At 35.9% G+C, this 18,816-nt stretch overlaps 1 long non-coding RNA gene across 1 annotated transcript; it reads right to left on the bottom strand.

The window, feature by feature from the left end:
* Positions 1 to 1,807: 1,807 nt before the first annotated feature.
* On the bottom strand, positions 1,808 to 5,818 carry LOC138313563 (uncharacterized). Its single transcript, XR_011207227.1, has 3 exons — positions 5,297 to 5,818; positions 2,332 to 2,417; positions 1,808 to 1,922 (listed from the first exon to the last, which is right to left on the bottom strand). It is a non-coding gene; the product is annotated as an uncharacterized lncRNA (long non-coding RNA).
* Between the last annotated feature and the right edge of the window lie 12,998 nt (positions 5,819 to 18,816).

The following is an 18,816-nucleotide window of genomic DNA, read 5'->3' on the forward strand; positions in this document are numbered from 1 at the left end:
TAGAGTGTCGCTGTCTGAAGAGGTGAAAATACCCTCCAACAGTGAAATTATTGTTCCTGGGAGAATTATGGAACCACTATTTAGGGAGACAACTGCTCTAGTAGAAGCTGCACCAAAATTCATGGAAAAACATGAAGTGTTAGTAGCTAAGAGTCTTGTCAATCCAACCAAAGGAGCTATTCCTTTACGTTTACTTAATTTAACTGACCAAGATTGTGTTTTACACAGTGGATCAGTGGTTGCTACTATTCAAGTAGTTAAAGAATGTATTGAAAATCCCCAGGAAAATGTTAGTGTAATCAGGTGAGATCAGATGACTCGGTCTCTCCAACTGAACTACCAGAACATTTGGTATCCCTCTACGAACGTAGTTGCTTAAATTGTACCTGCTGCCCCTATTGCATGATCGTAAAAGGCGACTAAATTTAGGATCTTATCTTTTCTTTCTCCCTAAATTACTTTGTTCTTCCTAGAGTCTCACTTGACACCACCTCACTTTTGGCCTATGGTTGAGCGCTCGCCCCTGTGAGGAAGGCTCTGGGTTCTGTCCCCTGGCCGAGACACACCAAAGTCTATAAAAGTGGTAGTTTCTGCTCCTGCTTAGCGCTCAGCATAACGGGAGTGGAACGACTGGTTTGCCCGTTGTCAGTATAATGTGACCGGGTGGGGTGTGTTGCCTGGTGTCTTCGGCGGCATGCTTCAGTGATATAGCACTATAAAAAGGGCAACAGTTCCACTATACAAGAAGACACAACACGAATATACCGCAGTCTCCCAAAACACGCACCTCGCGCAACATACACGCAACACACTGCATACATGGGAGGCCGTCCTTACATGACCATAGCTGTTAATAGGACGTTAATTAATCAAACAAACAAACAAAAAAGTTGCTTAAATCTAAATGAAAGGAACGGGAAGCTTTAAGAAAACTTTTACTAGATTACCCAGATACCTTCTCTAAATCTTCAAATGATTTAGGCTTGACAGATCTAGTGCAGCACCAGATAAACACTGGGAATGCTCAGCCTATAAAACAACCCCCCAGGCGTGTTCAACTCTCCTGTAGACAAGAGGTAGATAAGGAAATAGAGGACATGGTTCTCAAAGGTTTAATAGAAGAATCTGATAGTCCATGGTGCTCTCCTGTTGTACTTGTTAGAAAACGAGACAATTCTCTTAGATTTTGTATAGATTTCAGAAGACTCAATGATGTTACCATCAAAGATAGTCATCCAATACCACGAATAGATAGCACTCTAGATGCATTAACCGGGTCAAAGTGGTTTTCAACCATTGATCTCAAAAGTGGTTATTGGCAGGTTAAACTAGATCCAAAAGACAGACCAAAAACAGCCTTCTATGTAGCAGGGGGAGGTTTATGGCCATGGGTTACACTTCCATTTGGATTGTGGAACGCTCCAAGCACATTCGAAAGATTAATGGAGAAAATTTTGAAAAACCTTTCTTTCAAGATATGCATGGTGTATTTAGATGATATTATTGTCTTTTCAAGTAATTTTGAAACACATTTACAAAACTTAAGGCAAGTTTTTGACAGACTAAAAGGGGCAAGTTTGAAAATGAATGCTAAAAAGTGCCATCTATTTCAATTAAAAGCCTCCTTCTTAGGCCATGTTGTTAGTGAACAAGGAATAACTACAGATCCTGAGAAAATGGAAGCAGTTAAATCTTGGCCAGTTCCAAAGAATGTGAAAGAAGTTAGACAATTTCTAGGATTATGTTCCTACTACAGGAAATTTGTTAACAACTTTGCAATCATAGCAAAACCCTTGTACAAACTTACAGAACTCAAAAGTTCTCCTGGTCCGATGACTGCCAGACAGCATTTGATCTCCTGAAGAGGGCTCTCACTAGTTCTCCAATCTTAGCTTTTCCATCTCCTGAAGGACAGTTCATTCCTGTCACAAATACAGGAAGGAAAAGAAAAGGTCATCAGTTATTATAGGAAAACCTTCAGTCGAACTGAATGGAAATACTGTGTGACAAGAAGAGAGCTATTAGCCATAAAACAGTTCCATCACAATTTATATGGACAAAATTTTAAAGCTAGAACTGACCATAGTGCTCTCACTTGGTTATTGAACTTTAAAAATCCAGAAGCTCAACTAGCCCGATGGTTTGAAATTCTATCTTCGTACCAATTTACCATCGAGTATCGAGCTGGACGAGTTCATAACAATGCAGATGCTATGTCTAGACGACCATGTCAAGAGTCAAACTGTAGTCATTGCGAAAGAGTTGAACAAAATATGAAATTTCAACTGTTTAATCAAAAGATAATGATACAGAAAATGTGTTTGTTGTTACCAGGTCTTGTGAGTCAAACAAGGATGAACCTGTGGTGGACTCTAGGAATGGACTGGACAACACACATCAGGAGGCCAATGGGGCACCTGTAATAGAAAACAATAATGATGAAAATACACAACAAACAAATGTTAGAAATTTTCAACTTCCAAACACAAACTGTATTCAAGAAATGCAAGGGAAAGATCCTGTCTTAAAAGCTATTACTGAATGGGTAGTATCAGGTAAGAAACCTGACTGGAGTGAAATATCTCATATGAGTGAAGAAGCAAAATACTATTGGGCAAGATTTGATTCCCTTCAGGTCAAAAATAGTATGCTTTGCCATAAATGGGATATGGGCAAAGGGAGTCAACCTACCTATCAAATGGTGATCCCTAAAACCCGGACAACAGTAATACTGCAGTATCTTCACAATAATATCACATGTGGTCATTTAGGGATTAAGAAAACATTGTCAAAAGTTAGAGAGAGATATTTTTGGCACAAGATGTCTAAAGATGTCCAACACTGGTGTAAAACGTGCGACAAATGTGCTGCACGGAAATCTCCTAACAGACAGGCGCGGGGTCCATTACAAACTTACAATGCAGGTGTACCCATGGAAAGGTGGGCAATGGATGTCTTCAGTCCCTTGCCACTCAGTAATCATCAAAACCAATACCTCTTAGTGGTCGCTGATTACTTTACCAAATGAATAGAGGCCATTCTGATGAGAAATCAGAAGGCGACCACTATCGCTCAAAAGTTTATTGATAGAATAATTACTGTCTTTGGGGTACCAAGTCAGCTTCATACTGATCAAGGAGCAAATTTTGGCTCTGATGTATTTAAAGAAGTCTGTAATATTCTTGGTATAGAAAAGACAAGGACCACACCATATCGGCCACAATCAGATGGTATGGTAGGAAGAGCAAACAGAACCATAGAGGCTATGCTTTCGGCCTTTGTTCCAGAAAACAAGAGAGATTGGGACGAAAAGATTTTCCTGCTTATGATGGCGTACCGCTCCGCTGAACACGAGACTACAGGTGTTTCACGCAATGAAATGGTGTTTGGTCGTCCGATAAGCCTTCCTGTAGATTTGATACTAGGTCGAGTCTAAACTGAAACTTACAACACAGAAACAGACTATGCCTCTCTTCTAAACAAACAGATAGAAAATATACACAAGTTTGCTCGGGAGAGAATCAAACTTTCTTCCCAAAATATGAGGAAGGGCTATGATAAACGAGTTCAAATGAATCGTTATGAAAGGGGTGATGCCGTTTGGAAATACAACCCTCGCTCATAGGGGAAAGGTTCAAAATTAAGTTCATCATGGGAAGGTCCTTTTCTCATAACAGAAAGAATAAATGATATATTATATCGTATTCAAAGAAATTCAAGATCACGAATACAAATTGTACACCACAACCATCTAAAACCTTACAAAGGTGAAAACAAACCTACATGGTTAAAAGATTAGGGTATCATAATCCCGTAAAATTACACATACATGTATAGATCTTGTGGAACCAGGTTAGACAAACATGCCTGAAATCAATATATGAAAAATGAGTTACTTCCCTTGAATGAAAAAGGAAGGAATATAAAATATCTATCAACAATAAACCAACCTTTCAGTGGTCCTAATATGATTCAATAATATACTTCACTCGTACTAAGACTACGTTATTATCGATTTCAGCTGGTAACCCGTTACCACTGCGCCATTTGCGGAGATGACCAGGAATTCAGTCGGCAATTGTATTGTGAGAGACATATTCTAGCGGCGCACTCTGAATTTGGTTACCGATGTCTAGAATGCCGGCAGGTGTACTCCAGAGACGGGAAACATAGGAAGTGTGAGTCTTCACGGTTTGAACTGATTAAAAGGAGTACTATGACCCTTACTTTTGAAGAGGAGAAAGAGTATAAAGAATATTCCAGGAAGATGGAGACAATTGTGAGATCGGTAGAGAGGGAGGCACTGACGAAGGCAGAAGAGACAGAGAGTATTAGAGAAACCTATAATCGCAGGCGCCACGAACAGAAGAACCTGAAAAGAAAGAGGGAAGATGATGAAGGAAGGAAGGAAGAGAGAAGGGATGAATGACAGCAGAAGAATAAGAAGAGACTGAGAGAAGAGGAAGCTAGAAAGGAAGAAATACAGAAGAATCTGATGAAGCAGAAAGAAGAGGAAGAACGACAAAAGGAAGACAGAAAAGAGGAACAAAAGAAGACACTAAAGAGACTGAAAGAAGAGGAAGCTAGAAAGGACGAAAAACAGAAGAACCTGATGAGGCAGAAAGAAGAGGACGAACGACGAAAGGAAAACAGAAAAGAGGAACAAGAGAAGACAGTGAAGAGATTGGGAGAGGAGGAAACAGGGACAAAGAACAGAGATGAACTGAGTGACGGAAATTTTAAAAGGAAAACCAACGAAACCGACAAGACCGTATAACAAGAAATTAAAAGTTACAAATGACAGAAGACGCAGCTGGCTACCAAAGACATCAGCAAAGGAGCTAGGGCTGGACCTAACAGATTCCGACACAGAAGACGAGATAGAGACTCCAGAGATAATTTTAGAAGATATTGACAATGACTTAGAAATGGTACCACTAGAACACAACGGACAGAACAGACAGCACGACGACACAAGTGAACAACACAACAGCGGGAAGGACGGAAAGGATAAGGACTGTGACAATGGAAATGATCACAATTACGCCCATACCCGAATATACCCCGACAGACAAGACGATCATAAAACTAAAAGGCATGACGGAGATGAAGAATTTTAATTAACGTTGGAGGGACAAAATATGAGACAACGATACAGACTCTGAATAACGATCCAGCAGGACTACTATCTAGAATGATATCAGCAGACTCTCCCATGAAGCCCTACGAGGTGGATAACTTGTACACATATTTTATAGACAGAGACCCACGACACTTCAGATTTGTACTCAATTACCTTAGAAATATCAACTTTGTATCCATGGCTCGTCTCCTGCCGGCAGGAACAGCAGTGCTGGAGGAAATATTGGTGGAGGCGAAATATTATCAGCTGGCTGGACTCCAGAAATTATGTGAAAGGAAAATTCAGGAATATAATTATTAATCTTTGTATCAATCTATATCAGCAAATGGACAAGTGACTACCTGTGATTCGACGAGTGACTGTGTATAATTAATTATTAATATTTTTCTGAAGTGATATTATATTTGTAAGTAATATTTTATGAGTCTTATCAGTATATCTTCAAGTCTCAAGGAGTGAAAGGTTTGGATATCTACAGTATAATTATATATATTTAAGTTACAAAGTATATTTTAGTATTATAAATACAAAGTGATATAAGTGAATATAAGAGTATTCTATAAGTTATGGATTACGTAAATATATAAACAAATCCTGAACTTTACTAGTACCACTACAGTAATGGATTTCATCACAGGATTCTGTCTATGCATTCAAAGTGGATTACATACATTACCTGGATTATACCGGATACTTACCTGGAGTCCTGGACAACCGTATAAGTGAAGATGTGTACATATTTTTCAAATGGATTATAATATTCTCTTACTTCTGCAAGGATCATCCCCGATGATATGACAGCTTCCTGGAGCCGAGTTAAAAGATTAATATAACAGTGACTGTGATTACAATTTCATACATCAAGGATTTATACGTCCTTGCATACATGTATAACCATGAACTTTGTGAATATTTACGGACATAACTCGGTGTTGGCAAGACAACACGATAGAAGATATCCATGGTTTAACTTATGACACTGACTGACATTTCTTACTAATTGGAATGCGATAACCGTTATTTTAACTTAAGATTAGCTATTGATAGAGTAATATTCATATTGTTATATGCTATCTATATTTGATATTTATTTGAAATTCGAGACGAATTTTATAAAGTGGAGGGGCAGTGTAACGTACCTCATTTTAGGTCTCGATATTACCTATGTAGTTTGAAATAATTGGCGTTAAAAATGGCGATTCATATGATTTGAGTGTTAGAATGAAATAGCTACAGTATATTTATCGTTATGAGTAAGCACGAGCTTGTAAGTTTATGATAGTTAATTGTAAAAGTATCTTATTTTACCATATAATCATACCTTTTAAGTAGTATATATAGACATGTTGTAATGCTTTATTCCTCCGGTAAACACGTCTTGTATGGAGGCCGCCATCACGTTTTTTTTTATATCACCATTAGATTCTATATCTAGACCTGTTATGGCAGATTTCGGAGAATTGGTGAGTGTTGGTCAATCCTTCACAATGGATATTTAATCCAGATTTGAGTAATGTCAAAAATAATATAAACATTTCAATTCCAATTTCGGAACCAATTCCAATTTCGGAACCAGTTCCAGATTCGGAACACAGAATGGTTCCAAATCTGGAACTTAAGTAAATACTCCTAATTATAAGGTGGAATGCTGGGAATCTCTGCCAAGTAAAAGTGTGTATATAAATGCTGTGAGATTTCATTATACTATATATATATATATGTGTGATGTAAATATTGGAAAGTTAAAAGAATAATAGAACACAAATTAAAATGTTGAACTTTATTCAAATTCTTTGTTCTTTGTGCTGAGGTACAGTTGGTACAAAACGGATCCAAAGTTTTGTAACAGGTTATAAAGTTAGAAACCGAAACGTTACACTTACATGACCATACAGTTGGTAGTAGACTAAAGGTTACACATTGTGCACACGGTGTGAACTACGAGTGGACACGGAGTGCACGAGGTTTAGACTACAGGTAGACACGGAGTGCACGAGGTTTAGACTACAGGTAGACACGGAGTGCACAAGATTTAGACTACAGGTAGACACGTAGTGCACTACGTGTGAACACGGTGTCCACTACAGGTGGACATCGTGTCCAGGTAATATGTCCACTTCATTCAGACAACAGACAAACTAGATGATGTGTTACAGAGATATGAGAAAATATCTATTTATTCTGCAGTCTATATGGACTTTGACAGAAAGAAATATTTATTGCGATCAGAAACATACATGTAATATTTATTGCAACATAAAACTGCCCTTAATTACTAGAAACCATTCGCACGTAATGTTTATTTGAATTTATACATATAAAGTAAAATGTATCAATACATATCATCATTCAATTTAATTTATAAATCAGGACGTTTAGTAGAAATTAGAAAAGCAAATTAACTGCGTTGCAAATTAACTGCGTACGGTAAACCAGGTTCTGGTTATGTCTCATCAATGGATAGTTCAAGTCCTCATTTTCCCAGTAAAAACTATTTTTCTTAGCGAGTGATATGTATTTGATGAAATTCTTTTTCGAACGCATTTCAGTGTAAGCAAATCGTCGTCAAAGAGATATTTTGATTGGAAAAAAAATTTGATTAAAAAGAATATATTGATGGGCATAATAAAAGCAAGGACATATAAACATAAACAAATTAAATTCTTCATAAAATGTTTAACTATGTATGTATATATATAGTTTTCTAAACGGCAAGGTGCGCGAAATAGTTTTAATCCTGTCAAATGTATAATAGTATACATTTGCTACATGGAACCTGGCGCGTTGCAAAGCATTGGAAGAATGAGAAATCGTCCATAGATGTTAAAAGTCGGGATTAGAAAATACATTTTATTGTGTCAACCGATTTAGTAACCTGTAAGCACTGGCTTAAGAAAGCAAAAATTTAGTATCGGGCATGTGGCTGCTCGTGAGCATCAACACTGTTCAAAGGACCGATCGCTAAAATGTAGGTCACATGCCTGATAACAAATCAAACAGACAGAATCAAAATAAATCCAACTTCTACCCATTTAAACTGTAGATTCATAGTTGTTGATTAGATTCTGAATTTGTCACAATTATTTTAATTCTAGAAACCTTGATAATTTGACAATATCCTATTCTGACCTTCTTTTACAAACCGCGTGAGTTACGTGATAACAATGTATGATCCATACATGCCTGCTCGAAAGGTAGACCCCTAGGCTAGGCTGCAATTGCCATGGTCACTTGGACTTCATACTGTTCCATCAACCACACGGGTATGATAATTCTAAATTACATAACATTGGTCAAAGTGGGGCCAGGGGCCTGGGGCCTTCTTTGGGAACCCTTCAATATGTTCAGTCAAGTGTATCACAGACTAACAACACCTGTATACATATAGTACCTTATCCCAACCCCAGGAGGTACATTTATAGCATGCTGTACGCAGGTGGCAGCCTCTCTATACATTCATACATTGTACTCATCACACAAATACGTACAATTATACAACAATGCTAGTCAATAGGGATATGTGTTTTAACTGGTAGTGCATTTTAATTTATTTGATAATGAAGTTTTATATATTAAAATTAAAAATACTCTAAATACCAAGTGTATAATTAACTAAAACATTTATTTCAAGATTATTGGAAAATCATATTTCATCCAATATCTTTTCATTAATTCAATTTTTTTTTTACTCTGGATTTTACATATATCAAAAACCTGATTATCATGACTATGTATATAAAATACCATATTACAATGTTGAATAAGTAACTAATCTAAATAAATTTTGATTATAATATACTTGTATTATTGGTAAATTCAAGTTTGTGACAGACATGTTTGATTTACGCATTGTACAGCTCCCGTCAGCTCCACTTCACGGCTGCCTGTCATGACAATAATTGAGGTGTATTCAGCATCACTTACTATATGTTTTGCCAGCTAGTTTTTCATCCCAATCTAACCCCCCTCCGGGAAACGGTGTACATGTTTACCCAGGCTCTACAAGAAGCATGAATGGTACTTATGTGTTTCAAACTCATGAACCTGATATGATTTTTAAACGGTAAAGTACATTTGTTTGTCTTAACAAACTTCCATAGAAACAATTCTAAAATCACATATTATATAAAGATATTGCCCCCATTCTCAAAGCCGTGCAAACACAGAAGGCAACGACTCTGCCCTCTGGCCATCTATCGATGGTCACCTTGAGGCACCTGTATAGCTGGATACTGTGGCTTACCTGTATGCTTGACAAGTTATTGGACCATGACGCAATATACGGTCAAGATAACTTGCGGGGTTGGGATCATATATAATCATATTGTGTGTACCGGTAATTAAGAATCAAAACAAGCTGAATTGGGTACTTGTAGGTAGACTAGCCACCTGCAATCCGTGGAGGACGTCATATAGTTTGAAGTGGATTTAATTCTGCATGATCTTTTAAAGACTTTCAGTTTTTAATAAAGAATATGTAATTAAGCTATTTTTAAATACAATACTTTTAGAACTTAAAATAGCCAGAAAAATATTATAAATGTGAATATATTTTAATGAAAGACGATCTACAAGGGTATCGCTAGACAACTGATTGATAGGCACCAAATCTTTTTTATTTAAAAGCTACATTTGTTGTATGTATTACCCGGTATATGATTGTATTACTGATAGCTTATTATAAAAGAAAAAGTGTCTCAAAAGCACATTAGGACTGGTTTTTGCTGCAATTCAAAGTTGTTTTTGACTTGTGAAAATGCTTGTATTTACTATTTCATGTAAATGATATATATATATATATATATATATAATGCAATTTACCCATAAAACATTTACTTTTGAAAACGTAATATAGACAATTTAAGATATGAAATGCTATCATAAAGTGTGGGTTGTGATTAAATAGTGTATTTTATAAGCGCCTGCGCGCGCAGATACACACGCACACACATGCATGCGAGTTCCTTTGAAAAGAACATTCGTATACAACCACAGGGGTTTGACTCTGTATACATTCCTTTCTCTGCATATTTGTGGTACTGTGACCACAATATTACACGTGTCGAGAGGAAGTGACGTAATACAGGGTCAAAATGCCGGTGAAGACTACATTTAACTTTTCTTTTATATAAAGTGTGTGGGTTGTGATTAAAATAGTTTATTTCATATGCGCCTGTGCGCACTAATTAATACACACGCACACAAAGGCATGCAATGGTCACTGCTTCCACTTACATTTGGTGGGACACGGTAGCGATATGTGGTTGTACACATATACATGTATGTATACACTATATGCTAAACGGTGGTTTACGTTTACATGTTCATATCAATAAAATGTATATATATCTTTAACAAATTATTTGAACTGTGAGCGTGCGTGGGTCCTGCGTTAATTATTAAAGTACATGTAACGAACACTAAATAGTAAATTTTATACCATAACAGTATATGAACAGTGTAACGTAATATGTATATGCTTAGGCATGAATGGGAAATCTATTCATTTATGTAAAACAAAAAGAACCAGATAACTGTTTCTAGTTTTTTTCTCGGTTTTTTTTATTTTTGTTATTTTTTTTTTCATTCTTCTTTCTGTGTTTTGTGTTATTTTTTTGTGGTTTTTTCTTTTTTTACATTTACTTTTCTTACGTTGACAAACCTTGATGTCTACCACTTATTATTGAAATTTTATATCGTGGAAGTATGTAATTGATTAATTTCAAAAACAAACAAAACAAAATCTTGTGTAAAATATGTGTTTAAAATATGTGTTGGTGTGTTGCTGACTTTTTCTTTCCGGATTCCCGAGCTCCGGGTTTCTTCCTATTACCTCGTTTTATCTCCACTCTGTTATTTCCGGTTTGGCACACGTGTAGTCGACGGCCGATGTGTTTTTGGTTGTGAGCAGGTTTGTAGTGGACGGTCGGTGTGTTTTTGGTTGTGAGCAGGTGTGTAGTGGATAGTGAGTCACTATTCTCTGACCATGGTTTGTATGTTTTACCTTCTTCTTCTCCTTTACTCTTTTTTCTTTCTTTATGTTCTACTTTCTCTTTGTTGGGAGGTGCCAAGTCATCTGGTTACACATATGATATCATGATCACCAATGACATCACGGTGCTATCAGCGAACTGTCAGGGGTTGGGTGACAGGGTCAAAAGGAAAGACGTATTTTCTTATTTAAGAGATAAACGATATAGTATATATTGTTTACAGGACACTCATTTTTCTCCTGAACAGGAACAAATTATTAAAAACGAGTGGGGGTATCACACATATTTTAGTTCTTTTAAATCTAATGCACGTGGCGTGGCAATCCTTTTGAATAATAACTTTGAATTTAAAGTTTATAAAGAAAAAAGGGACTCGAGTGGTAATTTTCTTGCTCTTGATATAGTTATTGATGGGTCCAGAACAACACTTATCTCTTTATATGGACCAAACCAGGACACACCAAGCTTTTATGACTTAGTTATAGACACGGTCAATGGCTTTGGGAATGATAATATTATTATATGTGGAGACTTCAACTTAGTTGTAGAACCAAATTTAGACTACGATAATAATTATAGACATGTGAATAATCCTGCAGCCAGAAATAAAGTCTTGGAAATCATTCAAAATTATAGTTTAATTGACATTTTTAGGGAGCACCATCCAGATACTAGGCGCTATACCTAGAGAAAAGTAAACCTATAAAACAAGCAAGACTGGACTTCTTTTTAATATCCGAAACTCTTCTTTCTAGTGTTAATAGGTCCAGAATTGAACCGGGTTATAGATCTGACCATTCTATTCCAACATTATCTTTGACTTTGAATGAATTTAAAAAAGGGAAGGGACTTTGGAAATTTAACAACTCTTTATTATTTGAATCTGAATATCTGGAAATGATTAAAACTTGTATTGAGGAGGTCAAGCTGCAGTACTGTTTACCTGTGTATAATTTTAATTCTATTGAAAATATTTCTAACAGTGATATACAGTTTTTAATAAAGATGATCAATTATTTCTGGAAACATAACTTATGGAAATAAGGGGGTAGATCTATATCATATTCATCTTTTAGGAAAAAACAAGCTAGTATACTTGAGGATAATCTTAAGACTTCAATTGAATTACTAGAGGCGGAAACTGATCCTGACCATGAACAATTAGATAGATTAAGAAAGGAGTTGGAAGCTGTACGTGTTAAAAAAGTTAAGGGCAGTCTAATTAGATCAAGGGCAAAATGGATTGAGGAGGGGGAGAAACCAACATCATATTTTTTAAATTTAGAAAACAGAAAATTTCACTTCTAAGATCATACCTAAAATACAAAAAGATAATGGAGATATTATAACTAAACAAGAGGAAGTCCTGTCTGAAGTAAGATTATTTTATGAAAATCTTTATAAGTTTAGGGAGACTGATAACGTTGACTTAGAAGTACATTTAGAAAATTGTAATATTCCAAAATTAAATAATACTGAGTCAGATAGCTTAGAGGGTAAGATAACGTTTGAGGAAGCAGGAAAAGTTCTAAGAGGTATGAAAAATAATAATGAGTCCAGGGTCAGATGGTTTCACTTCAGAATTTTTTAAAGTTTTTTGGAGGAATTTAGGTAGTTTTGTTGTGCGCTCTTTAAATCATGGTTTTTTAGTAGGTCAATGTTCAGTTACCCAAAGACATGGAATTATTGTGTGTATTCCCAAGGGAGATAAGCCACGCCACTTCTTAAAAAACTGGAGGCCAATTACACTCTTAAATATTACATATAAAATTGCTTCAGGGGTAATTTCACAAAGAATCAAAACAGTTTTAGATAAAATTATCAATGAAGATCAGACTGGCTTTTTTATCTGGTAGGTATATAGGTGAAAATATCCGCACAGTGTATGATGTAATGCAATATGTTGAAGATTTAAATATTCCAGGTATGTTGATGTTAGTAGATTTCGAAAAGGCATTTGACTCCGTTTCATGGAGATTTATTGATAAAGTTTTTAACTATTTTAACTTTGGACCAGAAATAAGAAAGTGGTTAAAATTATTTAACAATAATGTATATTCTTCAATTAATCAAGGGGGGAAATTTATCGGAACGTATCAGTATAGAAAGAGGTTGTCGTCAAGGAGATCCAATAGCTCCCTACATTTTTATTATATGTGCAGAAGTTCTAGCTGCAAGAATTAGAAATAATAATCATATTAAAGGCATTGATGTAGATAATGTACCAATTTCGAACGTGCAATATGCAGATGACACTGGTTTAATACTAGATGGGTCAGAGAGGTCTCTTAATGAGTCTATATCTGAGTTGAATAACTATGCAAAAATTTCAGGTTTAAATATTAATACTAGTAAAACACAAGTTATATGGTTAGGGAGCTATAAATACAGTAATGTAACATATAGGCCAGATTTGAATTTACAGTGGGGGAAAACCAGATTTACATTTTTGGGGGTTGAATTTTCAGTTGATTTAGATCAGATACCAAAAATGAATTTTGACAAAAAAAATTGTAAAACTCAAGTCACTTCTTACTGTTTGGAAGAGGAGGAGCTTGACTCCAATTGGGAAAATCAATGTTATTAAATCTTTATTGATCTCGCAACTTAACTATCTATTTATAACCCTACCAAACCCACCAGAAAAATATTTAGCTACAATAAATTCTTTATTACTCGATTTTTTGTGGAATGGTAAATGCCATAAGATCAAATCAGATGTTATGATTCAAAAATATGCAGATGGTGGGCTTAAGATGATTGACTTGTATGCTTTCATCCATTCATTAAAGTTAGGATGGGTTAGAAGATTATTTTCGTCTTCAGGCAAATGGTATCTGATCCTCAAGTCAACTCTAGATTTAAATAAGATATATAATTGTGGGAAGGATTATGTAAAATTGTGTATATCCAGATGTCGTAATCAATTTTGGAAAGATGTCTTTAAAGCATGGGATAAATTAAATTATTCTGAAGATATGAGGCTAAATAGACAAGAGTGTATCCTCAAAACACCTCTCTGGTACAACAATGATATTAAAATTGATAATAAATTTGTTTTTTACCCCAATTGGTTTTTCGGTCAGGTATTTTAATTTTTAAATGATTTGATGAAAAATTCTGACAATTTTACTTTTCTTTCTTTTGACGAATTTATACAAAAATTTGGAATAGATACTAATTTTTTACAATACCATGGACTAATATTTTCAATAAAGCGCTATTTAAGAAATCTCGAAATAAAACCAGAGAAACTTTCATACCCTTTTTATACCACAATTATTAGAAATTTTCTTTAAAAGCAAAAAGGGTGTGAAAGACTTCTATAGGTTTATCATAACTCCATCTACAACTCCAACAGGTACTAGAAAATGGAATTTGAGCTTTAAACTTTGATACAGAAATGTGGTTAAAAATATATACTCTTCCATTTAAGGTAACAAAAAAATTCCAAATTGATATGGTTTCCAAGTCAGAATTATTCATCATATATTAGTTACTAATACCTTCCTTCATAAGATAGGAATAAATCCTAGTCCAATGTGTACTTTATGTAATATAGAAAGGGAGACAATTATACATTGCCTATGGGAATGCAAAGAGGTGCAAACTCTGCTTCAAAATTTTGAAACTTTATTAGATTTATTGTTTATTCCTTTTGCATATAATAAAGATTCATTTCTTTTTGGAATAGTTTTTTTTACAAAATTGTAGCTCTGTTGACAATGAAATTTTTGATAATTATGAAACATTACATTTATAAAACCAGATGTCTTAGCAACTCTTTAAATATCAATGCTCTTATTAATGTAATTAAGGATAATTTTTTAGTTCAAAAATATATGTTTTTTAGTCAAAGTGACCATATTAAAAGGCAATTTGAAATAGGCTGGAGGAAATGGAAACCTTTATTAGACCTTTAAGTATATACCTTTACCCTAGTCTTTCACTTAGTATTTTACTACTGCTAACTTACTTTAATTTTCTTTTTATCTTTGGTTAGGGTTAACCGGTTTTATATAGCCGATCACACGATTCTACAGAACAATTTATTCATTTTTTTATTTAATATAATATATTTAAACTATAATATAGTGTATGTGTAACGGTACCTCCTCCCTCTTCTTTCTTCTTCCTTCTTATCTTTCTTCTTTAGTATGTCTGTCTGTCTGTCTGTCTGTCTGTCTGTATGTATGTGAGTGTGTGTGTGTGTGTGTGTGTGTGAGAGAGAGAGAGAGAGAGTGAGAGCATGCATATATGTGCGTTATGGTTTGCTATTAATGGTTAATATATGTTTTTATGGATGTCTCATAACGTACAATTTGATGTTTTTAAGTATTGTGAATGAGTGCATATGCAAGTGTTTGTGTGTTAGTGTCCATTTATATATACTGTGTAAAATGTTCGAAAATAAAAAATTAAAAAAAAAATAATCTTGGTAGGCAAACTGCAAAGTTACACCGGAATACGTTTATTGGGGAACTCCAGGGAGTGGACAAGGTGTGTCAGGTGAGCAGCTGTTGTAGTGAGCGCTCAGAGTTACCTCCCCATTTGGTTCCATTAATCGATAGGATATCGCCTAAGTTATCAGAACTGAAAAACACGGTGTCACTGAGTTGGTTGCAGAGTTTCAGGATGTTTTTTTAAGTCCAGATGTAGTTTTTGGGCAGACAGATTTAATAGAACACACAATAGATACAGGGTGTTCAGAAACTCAAAAAAATTCTTGCCAGGCGTATTTCTCCCACTCAGAAGGATATAGTTGAGTTAGAGTTGGACAAAATGCTGAAAGATGGGATTATTCAGCCAAGTTCTTCTCCTTGGTCGGCTCCTGTGGTATTATGTACCAAGAAGGATGGTAGCGTACGGTTCTGCATAGATTACAGAAGACTTAATGCAGCAACGAAAAAGGACGCTTTTCCCTTGCCGAAAATAGATGATGCCTTAGATGCAATGGGTGGATCACGTTGGTTCTCCTACGTTAGATCTTGCTAGTGGGTATTGGCAGTGTGAAAAATGGACCCACGTGACAAAGAAAAAACGGCGTTTAGTACTCATAAAGGTCTGTTTGAATTCAATGTGCTTCCATTCGGTCTTTGTAATGCTCCGGCAACATTCTCCCGTTTAATGCAGTTAGTTTTAGGTGGTCTAAACTGGACAAAGTGTTTATGTTATTTGGATGATGTTGCTGTGTTCGGACACACATTTGAGGTAGCTATTCAGAATCTTTTTTTTGAATTTTTTGAAGTTTTTGAATGTTTGAGAAAGGCAAATCTAAAACTGAAAACGAAAAAATGTAACCTATTCCAGACTGAGGTATCCTATTTGGGCCATGTGGTATCCAGCGAAGGAATAAGTTGTGATCCGGAAAAGGTCCGCGCTGTAAGCGATTGGCCTGTCCCACAGAACGTGTCCGAAGTAAAAAGCTTCCTATGGATCACAGGATACTATCGGAAATTCATTAGTCATTTATCTGATATTTCTTCGCCGTTGACAAAGCTTACGCGTAAGAACCATAGGTTTCTCTGGGACGAAAAATGTCAGAAGCCGTTTGAAACCCTTAAGAAGGCGCTAACATGTTCTCCTATACTGAGCTATCCGACAACACAAGATAAATTTATTCTAGATACGGATGCATCGAACGTCGCAGTCGGTGGGGTTCTTAGTCAAATCCAGAATGGAGAGGAGAGGGTTATTGCCTATGCGAGTAAGACTCTCAAACCGATCTCAACAAAACTACTGCACAACTAGTAGTAGTATGCTTTGTGAAAGAGTTTAAGCACTATCTCAGGGGTAGACCGTTCGTGTTAAGAACAGATCACGCATCGCTAGTTTGGCTTAAGAACTTTAAAAGTGCGGAAGGTATACTAGCCCGTTGGCTGGCTGTTATTGACCTGTATGACCTAGAAGTCCAGCACCGACCTGGACATAAACATGGCAACGCTGATGGGTTATCTCGTAAACCAAGTAACACATGTAAGAAACAGGGGTGTCCCCACTTGCAGTGATGGTGAAGGTCTAGATGGGTACATGTCTGACTATGTCAAAAGGCTAGTACGCGAGCAGCCTATTGTGGTTTGCAGTATCGCGTCACGCACTAGAACACAAAAATACAGATAGGTGTGCTATATGTGTCACTCAGTGTGAACAGAAGTGCTAAAAATCTTGAACGTTGACTCTGTAGAACGGGACACGAGGTATGACAGTAAGTGGTATCCAGGTACTCAGGGGGACGGCATAATCCTCAATTGTTGTCATAAGGAAGTGACAAGCAAACTGAAGTTATGGAAGTGATGGTTTGGAGCTTGGGAATATGGGGTCCCCGAGAAGGCTACCGAAGGATGGGCGCGAGAAGGTGAGGTTTTTACAATTATAGTGGTATATGATTTGTTCGGTGGTTCTTAGAAAGTGGACACGGGAATAGAAAAATAAAAGTATTTAGATATGATATTCGTGTATTGGATCTGAGACGCAGGCCCGCCCCCCCCCCGCCGAATGTCTGAAACCGCCTATTCTATCTCATTCGTCCGCTTCGTGAGTGGACCAAGACTGATACCGCTCCTCTGAAGTGCTCGATTTTAACCTGTACTAGATCAACTGCCAAAATCAGGGAATCGGCCTCCCGTCACGTCTGTATCCAGTGGGCACAGACTCGGAAATGTGAGAGCGTCACGAGAGACTGACAATATCGGCAGTGAAGGTGTGTGGTAATGTGGGGTTGGGCTTAAATAGCACACAGGGTTGTATCATATGTATTCCTAAAATGGGGATTGTTGGTTAGCAATTATGCGAGCTAATTTTACAGCATTTCATAACACAAGGACCGTACGTTATAGGAGTCCTCACTTATAATAATCCATTGATATACAGTATAATCATGTTATTGGTGAACATTTATTCATAATATAAATATAGGTAAATGTATATGCAAACTGAAATCGCTCATGCCAACCTACAATAAGTCTTGAGATAGACGGAAATTATAAGTTATTTATGTTTCAGAGGTATAAGCCAGGTGTACCTTGTGTATAAACTTTTAAGTAGAGATCTTATCTCTGTTTTAAGAACAGACTTATCTAAATTTCATCAAACCTGGGGAATATTCAATTTTCATAATGTCATATAAAAAAGAGACGAATTTGAAAAATGATGGTCATATAATTATCCATTTGAATATGTTTCTGTATAAATAAAAAGTCACTTCACTGGCCCTATTTCAAGAATCAGCAATAGAACGAAAAGAAAAGGTGTTAAAGTCCCATTATCTTTTCACCAAACGTTTGCTAAAATATATATTAACATCCCCTTATGAAGAGGTTCTTCATTTGGTTTTCTTTCCAATGAAGATAATTAGAGAAATTACGCAAATTATCAATTAGTAAAGAATTCTTAAAATAGAACGGGTGTTGATTTGCATACGTAAAAATACCCTCGTGTATACGTTGCGTATGTTCCGGTACCCGCGATAGCTAAACAAAAAAACAAAAGACAAGTAAACACCGCCAGGGGTCCATGATGGAGTGATGGAGAGCAGTTTTTTGATAGCAAACAGGATTCAGCGTGTAGCAATACAATGTTCTTATATATTGTTTTAGAATTATGAATACATTATTCATGATTTCACTAAATTATCTAAATGTGTTCCTGTCAAAGGTTAACTAATTGTATTAATATAAAGCT

This window comes from Argopecten irradians, unplaced genomic scaffold, assembly GCF_041381155.1.
Source record: "Argopecten irradians isolate NY unplaced genomic scaffold, Ai_NY scaffold_0745, whole genome shotgun sequence".
In the NCBI taxonomy this organism is placed as follows: domain Eukaryota; kingdom Metazoa; phylum Mollusca; class Bivalvia; order Pectinida; family Pectinidae; genus Argopecten; species Argopecten irradians.